This window comes from Tursiops truncatus, chromosome 3, assembly GCF_011762595.2.
Source record: "Tursiops truncatus isolate mTurTru1 chromosome 3, mTurTru1.mat.Y, whole genome shotgun sequence".
In the NCBI taxonomy this organism is placed as follows: domain Eukaryota; kingdom Metazoa; phylum Chordata; class Mammalia; order Artiodactyla; family Delphinidae; genus Tursiops; species Tursiops truncatus.
This window is the reverse complement of record NC_047036.1, coordinates 112667220-112681418: the sequence shown is the minus strand read 5'-3', so window position 1 is coordinate 112681418 and position 14199 is coordinate 112667220.

The window sequence follows — 14199 nt, the reverse complement described above, 5'->3', positions numbered from 1 at the left end:
GGTAGATTTTCTTTCAATAAAAATATGAGTCTTTAAATATCTGTATCATAGGTTGTAATCAGATGCGGAAAGAACATGGAGGAGATGTGAGAATGTCTGTGCTGTGGGACACAGACACTACACTTTGTCCCTTCTGGTTTGGTGAATGTGGTTTCAGGCTGGTCTGTGTCCGTGTGTATCTGTCAATGTGGATGACGATCACTAATTTTACGTAAAGGAAATCATGCATCACAAGTTGTTTTCTTCGTTTCATAACGCGTGTTAGACTTTGCCCTAACCCATAAATATAGAGAGTTTAAGGCCAGCCCCTCAGGCTTTACTGTGGGGTTGATGCCCTTTTTGCCTGTAAGACATTTCAGGTGACTTTTAGAGAGCCACCTCCCCATGAATGCTGTGCAAGTCCAGGGTTCCGGGATTTCTGTGGCAAACCCTCAGCCATCTCGGCCCACACCGAGCCCCGGAGAAGATGCGTCCAACTCACTGTACGAGCCAGAGCGTACTCAAACTGCAGCTCAAGTGTTTGGTCCAGCAGAGCCCCTATCCCTGGGCCCATCCCCTGGGCGCTGCTGCCAGTTCGTAAGGCGTTGGCCTTCCTGGCCTCACTGAATCCTCACTGGATCCTCACGCTTGTGACCAGCAGGGCATCATCGGGCCCAGAGATGGGGACTGTCTTATCCAGGTAGAGCCAGGACGCAGCACCAGGCACTGCGCTGAGGAAGCACTTTAAAAACCTTCATAATCCCAGGGGCAGGGACTCAGAGCGCAGGCGTGGAGATTCTCACTCCAGGTCAGTGTGGCTAAGCGTCTCGGCCCAGGCCCTTGCCTCCGGAGCCTGTGCTTCTAGCCCTTGCTCTGGAGGCAGAGCGTGCTCTCTGTCCAGACAGATTACAGTCTAGATGGGGAGGGACATCAGCCCTCCCTGTGCCTCATGCCTCATCTGTGTAACAGGGACCATGTGACCATCTTGCAGGAGGTTTGAAATTCAGATTTGCAGGGACACATGGTCCCTGTGCTGCTAAAGTCCAGGTGGAGTTTGGAGAAAGCAGTGATTCGATAAGATGGGAGTGGTCAGCTAAGGGAACAGAGTGAGGGGTGCAGAGCTAAGGCCCAGAGTGCAGAGACCTGCATGGGTAGCCCATGCTCAGTGAGATGTCACCTCAAAACCTGGAGCGCAGGGCTTCCCTGGTGGCGCAGTGATTGAGAGTCCGCCTGCCGATGCAGGGGACGCGGGTTCGTGCCCCGGTCCGGGAAGATCCCACACGCCGCGGAGCAGCTGGGCCCGTGAGCCATGGCCGCTGAGCCTGTGTGTCCGGAGCCTGTGCATCACAACGGGAGAGGCCACAACAGTGAGGCCCGCATACCACAAAAAAAAAAAAAAAAAAAAAAGCCTGGAGCTCAACTATAGTGTGGATTCTGTTTCAATTGCCAACTTGATTTTTCTTTGTTGGAAAAAATACTCCACCACATTTGCGTCTTTGGCGGTCAGAATTGTCCTTTGTGTTTTCCTCCTCCTGCCAGAAGTGACACCTTTATCACTCTGAAGCTGCTCTTCAGTGGCCTGAGGTCACTCTGTCAGGAGAAACTGAGGCCTTTGGTCCTAAGTCCCTCACCTGGGGTGCGTCCAGGAGCAGAACTTTCCTCCCACCGTTTGGGGGTGTTCTCCCCTTTACCCCATGCTCCTGGTGTCTCCCTCCTTCTCTCCCCCCAGGATTTTCTTACTTTCTACTGTTTTCCAGGAAAAGCTCCAATAAAGTTCCTGTTCTAAACCATCTCAGAGCAGGAGTATGCCACTGGTTCCTGCAGCTTTCAAGAATGTGAACTCCCCTGGTACCTTTAACATTGTTTATTTCTTTTTGAAAGGACTGATGAAGTGTTTAATTTCCCCTTTCAGCTGGGCCCCCAAATGAGCTGCTCAACTAGCCCCTCTTCCAATTCAGATAAGAAGTTTGTCAGAAGGACAAACTTTCACCTAAGAGGACTGTCTGCTTTTCAATGCTGGCAAATCAAAGACGTACTTTTTTTTTTTTTTTTTTTTTTTTTTTTGCGGTACGTGGGCCTCTCACTGTTGTGGCCTCTCCCGTTGCGGAGCACAGGCTCCAGACGCGCAGGCTCAGCGGCCATGGTTCACGGGCCCAGCCGCTCCACAGCATGTGGGATCTTCCCGGACCAGGACACGAACCTGCGTCCCCTGCATCGGCAGGCGGACTCTCAACCACTGCGCCGCCAGGGAAGCCCAAAGATGTACTTTTATACATACCAGTCACAGTAACAGATGGGTGCCACTAAGGGTTTACGGCTCTTACCCAAGTCCTCCTCTTTCTCCAACCCTTGCCTCCCCCTACACTCTGGTCATCATATCTCTTACCTATCAGACAGTGCCATGCGGATCCCTCCTGTGGGGCCTCCATGTCACCTATGAACTGTTCCTTCTTGGGGATCTACTTCTGACCTGTTCCCCAGTCATGCTCATTCAGACCCTTAAAACTCTCACCCCAGGCAACCGCAGCCTCTTTCAGCTGGCCCCAACCTCAGACACTCCCCTGCCAACCTAACCTGCTCCCAGACTTCTCTTTCTAAAATTTGGATTTTATCCTGTCACTCCCTTGCTCAAAAATCTTTGGTGGCTCCCTCTTGCTTAGGAAACCAAATCCAAACTCTCTGGTCTGGCATGCTAAGCCCTTCACCATCTAGCTTCCTCTCTCCACTAAGCAGGTGCCCCCTCCGGCCCATTGGACTTGCGCTGCCCCTAACAGACCCGGCACATTGCCCCCTGTGCCTTCTCTCACACGGCAACCCTACTCCCACCTGAGCAAGCCAGTAGCCTTCCTCCAGGAAACCTCCCGGGTGGCCACAGGTGCTCTATTAGCCTTCTTGGGCAGCCATAATACAATCCCACAGACTGGGTGACTTAAACACTCAAATTTATTTTCTCACAGTCCTGGAGGCTGGAAGTCTGAAGTCGAGGTAGAGGCAGGGCTGATTTCTTTTGAGGCCTTTCTCCTTGACTTGTAGATGGGTCCCTTCTCCCCGTGTCTTCACGACTTTCCCTCTGTGCGTGTCATGTCCCCATCTCCTCTTATAAGGACACCAGCCATACTGGATTCGGCCCCCTCTGAATGACCTCATTTTGCCTTCATTATCTCTTTAAAGACTCTCTCTCCAAATTACATTTGAAGGTACTAGGGGTTAGGGCTCTAACATATGAATTTGGGGGGATACAATTCAGCTTATAACAGGTCCTCATACTTCTTCTGTCCCGCTTTCTCAGACTGTATTACAGAGAGAATGGCCTCCTTCTGCCTCCTCGAATGCCCAGAGCTTCTCTAGTGCTTTCCCTGTCCCCTGTCCCCTGCAGGGAGTTTGTCTCTAGCCATCTCTGAGTCTCAGAGTCCTCAGCTGTAAAATGGGGATAATAACAGCCTAAGCCTGTGACAAGAATTAATTTAGAGAACAGTCATAAATGGTAAGAATAGTGCCTGGAACATAGTAACCTCCCCACCACATGACAGTGATGATTACTGTCACCTCTCCTGTGAGTCCACAGGCTCCTGGTGTACCATAAACCTCTCAGCTTACAAGACCTAGACAGGGATGTGAAGAGTGACCTGTCCCACAGGGATGCCATGGCTCTGAGGACACGGGACAGGAATCTCTAAAGTGATAGATAGATACATAGATACATAGACAGATAGAAAGGAATATTGTATAAATTATATATACAATCTCACATTAACCTTTTTACTTACTTTGTGTGTGTATTTTAAAATACCAGTCATAAAACCAATCAGTTATTACAGAGGTATTTTGTTACTTCAACACAAATTTTACATTAAACGTACTTTTAAATGAGAAGGAAAAATCTCATATGCCCTACAGTTCCCTCAGAACTCTTCCATGTAAATTTTAGTTGGAGAAATAGGTACTTTCCTAGTTATCCACAAGGGGGAAGACTGATACCATTTCTTCTGGAAGGCACCTTTTGGGTCATCATTAAAGATCATTTAAAACTACTATGATTTTTTGTGTGACTATTTCTTTCAAAGAAATGAAACTTCTCTATTCATGGGAGATGCCTTTTTTGTTTTTTTAAGCTGACAACTTACAGATGGCCATTGGTTTGAAAACATATTTCAAAATCATTTACACATACATTCTCCCTGCAGTCAGTCATTAAGCAATCTAACAAATGCCACATCCAGAATGTAAGAACACTGTTGTCTTTCCACTAGAAAGTCAAGCAAATTATTTAAGTTCACAGGGAAGAAAAAAAACTTTTCTCAACATCAAACAGAAAACTTTCTCTCTTTGAAAATATAAATCCCTTAAATATATTCAAGAATTTTAACAAGCACCCCAGAAAACTATCCTATTACTCTTTGAAGCCCTTAAAGAGTTTTCTGAAAATAGTCACACGCTACTCAGGGCTGGGAGAGGGGCTTGTAAGGGCCCATGAGTCCCTGTGTACCTTCTTCTGGAAAGGCAGAACCAGCTTTAGAGAATCACTGGGCAAATGCAGGGGTATGGGGGAAATCTAAGAGTAAAGCACAGGATCCATTTCCCATCTGTTTTATATCTGGGGTTAGAAATAGGACACAGAGCTCTGAACTACAGGGAGAGCCTCAGAGAAGATGTTAAGAACAGAGAGTTGTGGAGAACTTGGATCTCTCATCTGTCCCCTCTCCCATCCAAGCCTGAGTGGGGTGGCAGTGGGGGCATTCCAAGAGGATGAAACCGAGGTGGTAGGCAAGCCAGAGGTAAAAAGCGGTTTGATTCTCTATCCTTTTTTGAGCTAATAAACAAACAAATTATCTTCAGTTCCAGGAACTGGATCTCCATCTAAGTTCAGCAAAACATAAGAGTCTAGACAACACCAGCTACTTACTCAAAGAAGTTTTTCCTATGGGAATAATTGAAGATATTTTCAGAAATGTGGCTTTAAGACACTTATTACAGTGTTATTTATAACAGAAAAAAGTAAATGAAAAATAAATTAAAAAAAGAAAAATCCCTAAATATCCAACAATGGGGGATTGATCAGATAAAGAATGCTATATCCACACAGGTAAATATTATGAAACAATTTAAAATTATAACATAGAAATGTGTATATTGCTATGGGAAAAGAGTCATAATATATTAACTGAAAGACAGCTCGGTTATGAAATAGACTATGCAGGATGTATATATATTGGTAGACTTGTAGATGTTATCATTTCTCTTTTTGCTAATTTAAAATTTTTCATCCTATTAAAAATAATACACAAAATATGTGCTCGCTACAGAAAAGTTATTTATAAAATGACAGATACCAAAATTCCTATCAAAACTCCAGCAAGATAATTTGTAGATATAGGCAAGATTACTCTAAGATTTATATGGAAAGACAAAGGAACTAGAATAGCTAAAATAATCTTTGAAAAAAGAATAAAATGGGAAGTACCGCTTTACCTGATTTCAAGACTTACTATGTGCTATAGCAATCAAGACTGTGTGGTATTGGTAGAGACACACATAGACCCATGAAACAGAAAAGAACCCAGAAATAGACCCACAGATATATGCCCAGCTGACTTTTGACAAAAGTGCAAAAGAAAATCAATAGAGGGGATAATCTTTTCAACAAATGGTGCTGGAACAGCTGGACATCTGTGGGTGAAAAAAAATGAACCTTGACCTAAGTCTCACTTCTTATTTGAAAGTTAACTCAAAGTGTATCATGAACATAAATGTAAAATTTAAAACTATAAAACTTTTAGAAAAAAATAGAAAGTCTTCAAGGCCAGGAAAGGGTTCATAGATATAACATCAAAAGCACAATCTATAAAATGGACAATTGATAAATTGGACTTCATCAAAATTAAGAACTTTTGCTCTGAAAAACACCTTGCTAAGAGAATGAAAAAACAAGCTATAGAGTGGGAGAAAATATTTGCAAACCACATATCTGACAAAGGACTAGTATCCTTTGCAAGTAAACAAATTACAAAACCAAACAGTAAAAATAAAAACAAACAATCCAATTAGAAAGTGGACAAAAGACCAGGAAAGATATTTCACCAAACAGGATATGAAGATAGCCAATATGCACATGAAAAGATGTTTAACACCATTACCTGTTAGGGAAATGTAAATTAAAACCACAATGAGATATCACTATGTACCTATCAGATGGCTAAAATAAAACATAGTGACAACACAAAATGCTGGAGAAAATATATAGAAACTGAATCACTCATACATTGCCGGTGAGAATGTAAAATAAAACAGTCCCTCATAAAAACAGTTTCTTAAAAAACTAAACATGCAACTATCATAGAACCCAGCAATCTCACATCTGTACATTTATCCTAGAGGAATGAAGACTTATGTTCACACCAACACCTGTACATGAATGTATATAGCAGCTTTATTCAGAGTGGCACAAAACTGGAAACAACCCAGATGTCCTTCAATGGGTAAAAGGTTAAGCAGACAGAGGCCCATCCGTACCACGGATACTACTTGCTGATAAAAGGGAAGGAACTATTGATACACACAACAGCCATGACTCTCCAGAGAATTACACTGAGTGGGAAAAGCCAATTTCCAAAGGTACATTCTGGGTGAGTCCATTTACATAACGTTCTTGAAATGACAAAATTACAGACATGGAGAACAGTTTAATGGTTGTGCAAATGGTAAAGGAGGGGTGGAGGGATGGGGAGAGGGTGTGGCTGTAAAGAGGCAACACGAGGGATCCTTATGGGGAACATGGGGATCCTTATGTCTGTATTTTGACTATCAAGGTCACTATTCTGGTTGTGATACTGTATTAGAGTTTCACAAGACGTTACCACTGGAGGAGGCTTGATAAAGGCTATGTGGGATCTCTCTGTACTATTTCTCACAACTGCATGTGGATCTACAATGATCTCAAAATAAAAGGCTTAATTAGAATAAGAAGTAGATGAGAAGATGGTGGTGTGGGAAGACGCGGAGTTAGCATCTCTCCACAACTAGGGCGCCTACTGGCCACTGTTGGGGTCTCTGACCCCCAAGGAGATGGGAGGGACCCCAGAATGAACCAGTAGGATGTAAGGGGACCAAGAGGGGAGCAGAAGTGGAGGCCAGACAAGATCAGCGTCCCTGAGGCCAGGGAGATAAGGAGAGGCAGGAGGGAGGGACTCTCCGGGAAGAGCAGGAGAGGAGCAGAGGGCGATCGCCTAGCCCACTCAGGCAGGGGAGCCTACTGAGCTCCCAAGCTGCTTCCCCCCTCCAAAGCCCCATCCAGGCCTCGTGGGTCTTGGGGGCATAGGAGGGAGGCCAGAGATCTGGAGTGGCAGGGGGGAGGGGCCATCCAGGAGGAGCGGGAGAGGAGCAGAGGGAGTTTTCCCTGCTCACTGGGGCCCGGGGAGCCTGCTGAGCTCCCAGGCCAGTCCCCTGCCCTCCAAGGACCCCCCTTCAACACCCCCCCAACCAGCCGCATTGGTCCTGGAGGCATAGGAGGGAGGCCGGGGAGATCAGAAGAGGCAGGCGGGAGGGGTCCTCTCAGATCACAGACTGGAAGAGCAGGAGAGGAGAGGAGGGCGTTTGCCCCACCCTCTTGAGCTCAGGAAGCCTGCTGGGCTTCCAGGTGAGGACCCTGTCATCTAAGACCAGGGTGGGGGGCATGCCTGGGCCCCTTCTGTTCCTTGAGCCTAAGTCCCACCCCCCACAGCCCCCAGGGCCTTTTCCAGCCCTGTGGGTCCTAAGCATTTGCCTCACCCACCACCCAAACCTCGCCCTTGCTTAGGCCCCCCTATCTATAGCCAAGAGCTACCTTCCGGTTGTTGATTCAACTGTATTTTTATTTTTACATTCTTTCTAACATATCTGTTAGTTTCCTAGTCTAATTTTATTTTTTACTTTGTTATTGGTCTTTTTTTTTTTTTTTTTTTTTGCCACCCCATGCAGCTTGCGGGATCTTGATTTGTGAGCCAGGGGTCAGGTGGAAGCTCCTGCGGTGGAAGCTCAGAGTCCAAACCACTGGACTAACAGAGAACCTCAAACCCCAAGGAATATTCATCAAAGTGAGGTCTCACGGAGTTCCTCATCTCAGCACCAAGAGCCAGCTCTACCCAGTAGCCTACAAACTCCAGAGTCGGAAGCCTCAGGCAAAACAACCAGTGAAACAGGAACACAATCCCACTAATTAAAAAAAAAGAGAGAGATGGCAAAAAATATGTCACAGATGAAGGAGCAAGGTAAAAACCTACAAGACCAAATAAATGAAGAGGAAATAGGCAATCTACCTGAAAAAGAATTCAGAGTAATGATAGTAAATGATGATCCAGAATCTTGGAAATAGAATGGAAACACAGATTGAGAAAATACAAGAAATGCTTAACAAAGATCTAGAAGAACTAAAGAACAAACAAACTGAGATACACAACACAATAACTGAAATGAAAAATACACTAGAATGAATCGATAACATAATAACTGAGGCAGAAGAATGAATAAGTGAGGTGGAAGACAAAATGGTGGAAATAACTGCCGAGGAGCAGAACAAAGAAAAAAGAATGAAAAGAATTGAAGACAATCTCAAAGATCTCTGGTACACTAAGTGTACCAACATTCAAATTATAGGGATCCCAGAAGAAGAAGAGAAAAAGAAAGGGCCTGAAAAAATTCTTGAAGAGATTATAGTGGAAAACTTCCCTAACATGGGAAAGGAAATAGTCACCCAAGTCCAGGAAGCACAGAGAGTCCCATACAGGATAAACCCTAGGAAAAACACACCAAGACACATATTAATCAGACTAACAAAAATTAAATTCAAAGAAAAAATATTAAAAGCAGCAAGGGAAAAACAAAAAATAACATAGAAAGGAATTCACATAGGTTATCAGCTGATTTTTCAGCAGAAACTCTGCAGGCCAGAAGGGAGTGGCAGGATATACTTAAAGTGATGAAAGAGAAAAACCATCAACCAAGATTACTCTACCCAGCAAGGATCTCATTCAGATTTGATGGAAAAGTCAAAAGCTTTTCAGAAAAACAAAAGCCAAGAGAATTCAGCACCACCAAACCAGCTTTACAACAAATGCTAAAGAAACTTCTCTAAGCAGGAAACACAAGAAAAAGACACACAAAACAAACCTAAAACAATTAAGCAAATGGTAATAGGGACATACATATTAATAATAACCTTGAATGTAAATGGATTAAATGCCCCAACCAAAAGACACAGACTGGCTGAATGGATACAAAAACAAGACCAATATATATGCTGTCTGCAAGACCCACTTTAGACCTAGGGACACATACAGACTGAAAGTGAAGGAATGGAAAAAGATATTCCATGCAAATAGAAATGAAAAGAAAGCTGGAATAGCAATCCTCACATCAGATAAAATAGACTTTAAAATAAAGACTGTTACAAGAGATAAGGAGGGACACTACATAACAATCAAAGGATCAATCCAAGAAGAAGATATAACAATTATAAATGTTTATGCACCCAACATAGGAGCACCTCAATACATAAGGCAAATGCTAACAACCATGAAAGGAGAAACTGACAGTAACACAATAATAGTAGGGGACTTTAACACCCTACTTACACCAATGGACAGATCATCCAAACAGAAAATAAATAAGGAAACACAAGTTTTAAATTACACAATAGACCAGATAGATCTAATTGATATTTATAGAACATTCCACCCAAAAGTGGCAGAATACACTTTCTTCTCAAGTGCACATGGAACACTCTCCAGGATAGATCACATTTTGGGTCACAAATCAAGCCTCAGAAAATTTAAGAAAATCGAAAATGTATCAAGGATCTTTTCTGACCACAACGCTATGAGATTGGAAATCAATTACAGGAAAAAAACTGTAAAAAACACAAATACATGGAGGCTAAACAGTGCATTACTAAATAACCAAGAGATCACTGAAGAAATCAAAGAAGAAATTAAAAAATACATTGAAACAAATGACAAAGAAAACACAACAACCCAAAACCTATGGGACGCATCAAAAGCAGTTCTAAGAGGGAAGTTTATAGCAATTCAAACTCACCTGAAGAAACAAGAAAAATCTCAAATAAACAATCTAATCCTACACTTAAAACAACTAGAGAAAATAACAAAGAAAACCCAAAGTCAGTAGAAGGAAAGAAATCATAAAGATCAGAGCAGAAACAAATGAAATAGTAACGAAGAAAACAGTAGCAAAGATCAATAAAACTAAAAGCTGGGTCTTTGAGAAGATAAACAAAATTGAAAAACCCTTAGCCAGACTCATCAAGAAAAAAAGGGAGAGGATGCAAATCAATAAAATTAGAAATGAAAAATGAGAAATCACAACTGACACTGCAGAAATACAAAGGATTATAAGAGACTACTACAAACAACTATATGCCAATAAAATGGATAACCTGGAAGAAATGGACAAATTCTTGGAAAGGTACAATTTTCCAAGACTGAACCAGGAAGAATTAGAAAATATAAACAGACCTATCACAAGTAATGAAATTGAAACTGTAATTAAAAATCTTCCAACAAACTAAAGTCCAGGACCAGATGGCTTCACAGGTAAATTCTATCAAACATTTAGAGAATAGCTAACAACGATCCTTCTCAAACTCTTCCCAAAAATTGCAAAGGGATAAACACTCCCAAATTCATTCTACGAAGCCACCATCACCCTGATACCAAAACCAGAAAAAGATATCACAAAAAAAGAAAATTATAACCAATATCAGTGATGAACATAGATGCAAAAATCTTGAACAAAATACTAGCAAACAGAATCCAACAGCACATTAAAAGGATCATACACCATGATCAAGTGGAATTTATCCCAGGGATGCAAGGATTCTTCAGTATACACAAATCGATCAATGTGATACACCACATTAACAAATTAAGGAATAAAAACAATATGATCATCTCAATAGATGCAGAAAAAGCTTTTGACAAAATTCAATACCCATTTATGATAAAAACTCTCCAGAAAATGGGCATAGAGGAACCCACCTCAACATAATAAAGGCCATATATGACAAACCCACAGCAAGCATCATACTCAATGGTGAAAAACTGAAAGCACTTCCACTAGGATGAGGAACAAGACAAGGATGTCCACTCTCACCACTATTATTCAACATAGTTTTGGAAGTCCTAGTCATGGCAATCAGAGAAGAAAAAGAAATAAAAGGAATACAAATAGGAAAAGAAGAAGTAAAACTGTCACTATTTGCCAAATGACATGATACTATACATAGAAAATCCTAAAGATGCTACCAGAAAACTACTAGAACTAACCAATGAATTGAATTTGGTAAGGTTGCTGGATACAAAATGAATGCACAGAAATCTCTGGCATTCCTATACAACAAAAATGAAAAACCAGAAAGAGAAATTAAGGAAACACTCCCATTTACCACTGCAACAAAAAATAAAACACCTAGGAATAAACCTGCCTAAGTAGGCAAGAGACTTGTACTCAGAAAACTATAAAACACTGATGAAAGAAATCAAAGATGACATAAACAGATGGAGAAATATACCATGTTCTTGGATTGGAAGAATCAATATTGTGAAAATGACTATACTGCCCAAAGCAATCTACAGATTCAATGCAATCCCTATCAAACTACCAATGGCATTCTTCACAGAATTAGAACAAAAAATCTTACAATTCGTATGGAAACACAAAAGACCCTGAAAAGCCAAAGCAATCTTGAGAAAGAAAAACAGAGTTGGAGGAATCAGGCTTCCCAACGTCATACTATACCACAAAGCTACAGTAATCAAGACAGTATGGTACTGGCACAAAAACAGAAATATAGATCAATGGTACAGGATAGAATGCCCAGAGATAAACCCACGTACATATCATCACCTAATTTATGACAAAGGAGGCAAGAACATACAATGGAGAAAAGACAGCCTCTTCAATAAGTGGTGCTGGGAAAACTAGACACCTACATGTAAAAGAATGAAATTAGAACACTCCCTAACACCATACACAAAAATAAACTCCAAATGGATTAAAGACTTCAATGTAAGACCAGACACTATAAAACTTTTAGAGGAAAACAGGCAAAACACTCTTTGACGTAAACCACAGCAAGATATTTTTTGACCCACCTCCTAGAGTAACAGAACTAAAAACAAAAATAAATAAATGGGACTTAATTAAACTTAAAACCTTTTTCACAGCAAAGGAAACCATAAACAAGACAAAAAGACAACTCTTAGAATGGGAGAAAATATTTGCAAATAAAACAAGAGACAAAGGATTAACCTCCAAAGTACAAACAGCTCATGGAACTCAATATCAAAAAACCAAACAATCCAGTTAAAAAATGGGTGGAAGACCTAAATAGACATTTCATCAAGGAAGACATACAGATGGCCAAGAGGCACATGAAAAGATGCTCAACATCACTGATTATTAGAGAAATGCTCATCAAAACTACAATGAGGTATCACCTCATGCCAGTCAGAATGGCCATTATCAAAAAAGCTAGAAACAATGAATGCTGGAAAGGGTGTGGTGAAAAGGGAACCCTCCTACACTGTTGGTGGGAATGTAAATTGATACAACCACTATGGAAAACAGTATGGAGGTTCCTTAAAAAACTAAAAATAGAACTACCATATGACCCAGCAATCCCACTACTGGGCATATACCCTGAGAAAACCATAATTCAAAAAGAGTCATGTACCACAATGTTCATTGCAGCACTACTTACAATAGCCAGGACATGGGAGTAACCTAAGAGTCCACTGACAGAAGAATGGGTAAAGAAGATGTGGCAGATATATACAATGGAATATTACTCAGCCATAAAGAGAATTGAAATTGAGTTATTTGTAGTGAAGTGGATGGACCTAGAGTCTGTCATACACAGTGAAGTAAGCCAGAAAGAGAAAAACAAATACCGTATGCTAATGCATATATATGGAATCTAAAAATAAAAAATGGTACTGATGAACCTAGTTGCAGGGCAGGAATAAAGAGGTAGGCATAGAGAATGGACTTGATGACATGGGGTGGGAGGGCAAAGCTGAGGAGAAGTGAGAGTAGTATCCACATATATACACTACTGAATGTAAAATAGTTGGCTGGTGGGAAGCAGCAGCATAGCACAGGGAGGTCGGCTCGGTGCTTTGCGATGACCTAGAGGGGTGGGATAGGGAGGATGGGAGGGAGGCTCAAGAGGGAGGGGATATGGGGACATGTGTATCCATATGGCTGATTCGCTTTGTTGTGCAACAGAAACTAACATGGTATTATGAAGAATTAGATTCCAATAAAGACCTATTTTAAAAAAAAATCTGAAACAAGGCAAAAAAAAAAAAAAGGAAGTAGATGAGACCATACCCAGAAAATTGGCAGACATGAGGCTGTGTACTGTGGGCTTCATCAAAGGCCTCGAATCCCGCAGGGGACACAGATGGGGCTTATCGTTTATAACTGGGAGTGCTTCATTGTTGAGGTGGCAGCACAGAGTCAGAGCCATGGGGGTGGGGGTCCACTATTAGCCCCCAGGGCACTCCCTTCCCCTGCCCTGTCTGTAGCCTCAGGAGAAGAGGAGATGGGATGGCAGGGGTTCTCCTCAGTCAGTGCCGAGCCAGGCCCAGACCCCAGCAGCAGAGCCTCAGTGCAGGGCACACCTGGATCAGCCCTGCCCATGGGCAGTGAGATCTGGGAGTCAGTTAGTGTCCATCAGGAACCAGCAAATGAGTAGGCACAGCCTGTTCAGATCTGTCTCTCCCGGAACTAATGGCTGTTGAGCTGAGTCCTTAACAAGAGCAGGTTTCTCCAATTAAATAACCACAGGCTGGCTTTTTGCAAACCCTAGCACTCCGCCTAGTAACCAAAAGCTAAACATAACATGACTTATTACTTTACAAAGTCCAAGAAAAGCTGTTTTGATCTGTTAACAGCCTCTAATACGAGGCAGCAATCAGAGATATACACAAGCCATCAGACTGAGAGAACTGAGAATCTGGAGGGAGCAGTGCATCTCGAAGGGCTACTGTCTGCACTAGTGCCCAACCACACGCTGCTCCTTGGAGCGTGCACACAGAGCCCATGAGGGGACAATCTGGAGTGATGTACAGAGGCAAGGGAGGAATACAGCCCAGGTGGATGACTGAGGAAGGGGAGACAGGCCAGGAATTCCAGCGGGTTCTCTCTTTGCTCTAAACAGCACTA